The sequence below is a fragment of the Limulus polyphemus genome, unplaced genomic scaffold (genome assembly GCF_000517525.1).
Source record: "Limulus polyphemus unplaced genomic scaffold, Limulus_polyphemus-2.1.2 Scaffold7998, whole genome shotgun sequence".
In the NCBI taxonomy this organism is placed as follows: domain Eukaryota; kingdom Metazoa; phylum Arthropoda; class Merostomata; order Xiphosura; family Limulidae; genus Limulus; species Limulus polyphemus.
The window spans coordinates 1008-4612 of record NW_013673608.1 but is presented as its reverse complement, the minus strand read 5'-3'; the positions used below and the strand labels follow the sequence as shown (position 1 = coordinate 4612).

Below are 3605 nucleotides of genomic sequence, written 5' to 3'. Positions count from 1 at the left end.
GGGAACAGTGGATTGTCGCTGAAAGAAAATGGATGGAAGAAAGTTAATGGAAATGGGTAATGAAGACATGAAAACTGGGTCTGTAAAAGATGTACAGAAGACAAAGGATCAAAACCACAAGCCTGAAAAAGAAACAAAAAACTATAGAGTTTGGGAGTCTAAGAAATAGACTTCAGCCTCATTATAAGTCAAGGCATAAGAGTCAACCAGGTGAGAAGGACGAGGCATGTTGCCATCAGAGCAAAACTGTAACAAAAATGTTCAGTATAGACTTGCATATCAGGGAAAGGAGGAAAAACATATATTGAAGAAGGGAAAGTGAAGAATAATAAGGAACAGAAGAGAGAGAGATAGAGATAGAAGGTAGCATATCTAAAAATCCATGTCAAGAAAAGATATAGAAGGTTGAAGCAGATCCACAAAAGCACTGAAAGCACTGTTGGCAAAGGTTGGAGGAGGGATGTCAGGTTCAGAAACAGGCCCATGTGGCATTTAAGATTCTAATTCCTGCCCTCAACAGACACAGAAGAACTCACCACCATCATTGTTGTTTGTCTAGAGTGAACTGTATCTTGATATTAAGCATTAGACAGAGTAGAAGTTACTGTCACTTTGAAATCCATAACATTAAAATTAAGAGCAGATGCAGCAGAAGTCCTGAAAACTAAGAAATAAAGTAATAATTCCACAACAGTGGGGTTTTAGATAACTTCTACAAAATATGTATGTTGAGAAATCTCAAATGAGCAAAACGAATTAAGGTTTCAACACACAAGTGCCAAATAGAGATGTGATTATTGAATAATCAGTATAGAGGGTGTTGTCACATACTCATTTACATGCAACAATATAACATGTGAACACGTGAGTTTAGATGGGGTATCAAGGATAGTGATGAGCTAGCTGTGAGTAGAGGTGAGTATCATATTGGAAGCAGGTGGAAGTTAACTTACTGCTCAGTCAGGTTAAAAAACAAAACTCTTGCTTGATAAGAAAAGCCTTGTAATGTCAATAATACTCTTTAAAATGTTAATTTAAAGTTTATAATACTACAGAATCCAAAACTTATGCCAAGCTGATGGCTGTATTTGATAAAAAGAAAATTGATTATGAGAAATTTTTTAACCAAAATAATGAATCATACTATTCTATAATATACATTTACACAATATTAAACTCCTGTTATTAAAAGGACTTCTGAATGAAAGCGTACAATAACATTGATCACACCACATCTTCTATATCCAGCACCAATGAAGCTGTCAATGTCAATGTTAAACAAAGGAAATTTGTATATGAAATTTCTACAATACTAAAGTTTTCATTACTATAACATTCTTTTAGCTCAACACAAACCTGTATTAGGAATCTGCAATTAGAGAATTATTTATTCATATAAAATCCCCTTTGATTAAAAGGCATTTTTTACACTATCTTCTCAAGTCAAATGTAGGCATTCTTTACACTATTAATGTCTCTTCACTCTTCTCAAGTCAAACATAGTTTGCTTGTAGTATAAGTACAAAACTAAACAATGGAACATCTGTGCTCTGCCCACCATGGGTATTGAAACCCGATTTCTAGCGTTGTAAGTCTGCAGGGGGGGGGGGCAGCATCAAACATAGATTAGGCTTATTAAGTACAAAAAAAGGGGTAATACAGTATAAACTTAAAATTTCACCACAAAACCCACCAATAACACACATGTATAATAAATACACATTTCCTAGATAAATTAAGCCACCTATAATTTATCAAGGAGTTTAAATTATGTTACATTCCACTAGACCAAAATTATTGATTTGATCAATTCTGAGGAATGAAGAACTTTTTAAGGTAAGTCATGTTTAAGTGGTCATCACTAGCTGAGAAAAATAAGGAGTAAGATATAATAATCAATGGAACTAATTAAAGTGTGAAAGCACAGCAAATGGGGCTAATTAAAGTGTGAAAGCACAGCAAATGGGGCTAATTAAAGTGTGAAACCACAGCAAATGGGGCTAATTAAAGTGTGAAACCACAGCAAATTAGGTTTATCTGCTTGACTAAGATGGTACAATTCCTTTGTTAAAAAAACAAAGCTAATTAACAGACTACAAAAAAGTGACATGGATAAGCCTACAAGTTTATATGAAAACTTACATGTATTACTTTTACTTGTGGTCATTACACGAATATTGTTCTAAGTTGTACAAATGCAGAATTCAATTCAAAATCCTAATAACCACTTAAATTTTAAATGAAAACAAATCTTACAAACATCAGTGAATAAAGCAATTACCATTAAATCAATAAGCAGATTTTGTAGGGTTAAAATGGGAGGTGTGTTCAAGGTATAAAAGTAACAACTTGTTTCACTGTATTTTAATTAAGTTGTATATTTTATCACATTGTATTTACACAAAACTTGCAGTCTCTTCAACATCCAATATTCTACAGGAGTTGCTATAGACAGGATTTCCAAGAGAGAGACACGCACTGTTAATTAAGCAAGAAAAACAAATTCTGTTTCAACAAAAGATGTATTTCTTATCAAATATTTTTAACCCACAATAACAGCATGTCAGTGTTCCTACATCAACACACACACAAAAGAGCATTGATTAGGGTAAAGTCCAGCATTAGAAAGCAGCTCGTGAGAAACTTAGAATTCACGGGCCACACTTAAAAGTAACGTTCTTCAGTACTCTCGTACCTTTGCAACTTACAGCCAAAAGTGTTCCTCTTGCACAGAGGGATGGGTCTTACATATACATATAACAAATAAAACTCTCGTGTGAAATCACAAGATATACTAAAGCATGCTTCTTACTACCTGCTAAGACATTGGAAACAATTTTCTTCTGAAATAATATGAGTCAGTGTTAAGTTTATGGATTTACAACACTAAAATCCAGATAGCTCTTTGTGTAGTGCAGCCTTAAACAAACACCTGAACATAATAATGTCCCCAAGTGAGTCAGTGTTAAGTTTATGGATTTACAACACTAAAATCCAGACTTTGATTCCTCACAGTAGACAACACAGATAGTTCATTGTGTAGTGCAGCCTTAAACAAACACCTGAACGTAATAATGTCCCCAAGTGAGTCAGTGTTAAGTTTATGGATTTACAACACTAAAATCCAGAGTTTGATTCCTCACAGTAGACAACACAGATAGTTCATTGTGTAGCGCAGCCGTAAACAAACACCTGAACGTAATAATGTCCCTAAGTGAGTCAGTGTTAAGTTTATGGATTTACAACACTTAAATCCAGAGTTTGATTCCTCACAGTAGACAACACAGATAGCTCATTATGTAGCGCAGCCGTAAACAAACACCTGAACGTAATACACGTAGCTACATTAACCTGTCTTTAATAAAATACTAATATCCTTCCATCTGCAACATCATTATATTGACCAGAAATATTTTTAATTCTATTAAATCACCAAACTTTCAAACTTATTCTACTACATCATCAGGTTAAAGTCGGATACTTTTTTTTTCTATTGTTCTTATGCAAGTTTTCATTCATAGTTTTTTTTTTTAAATGGGTTAGATGAACTTCAACCAAGAAAAGATCAGTTGAAAATCTCTAGATTTTAGTTTTCAAATGCTGAC

General features: G+C 33.7%; 1 protein-coding gene across 1 annotated transcript in view; it reads right to left on the bottom strand.

Annotated features, from left to right (window-relative positions):
• LOC106475035 (zinc finger protein 628-like) overlaps positions 1-3324 on the bottom strand; it is a 10496-nt gene extending 7172 nt beyond the window's left edge. Inside the window, exon 1 of the mRNA XM_022379251.1 lies at positions 3321-3324. The gene's annotated coding sequence lies outside the window, so the exon portion shown is untranslated. The remainder of the gene's footprint in view (positions 1-3320) is intronic.
• Positions 3325-3605: the final 281 nt, after the last annotated feature.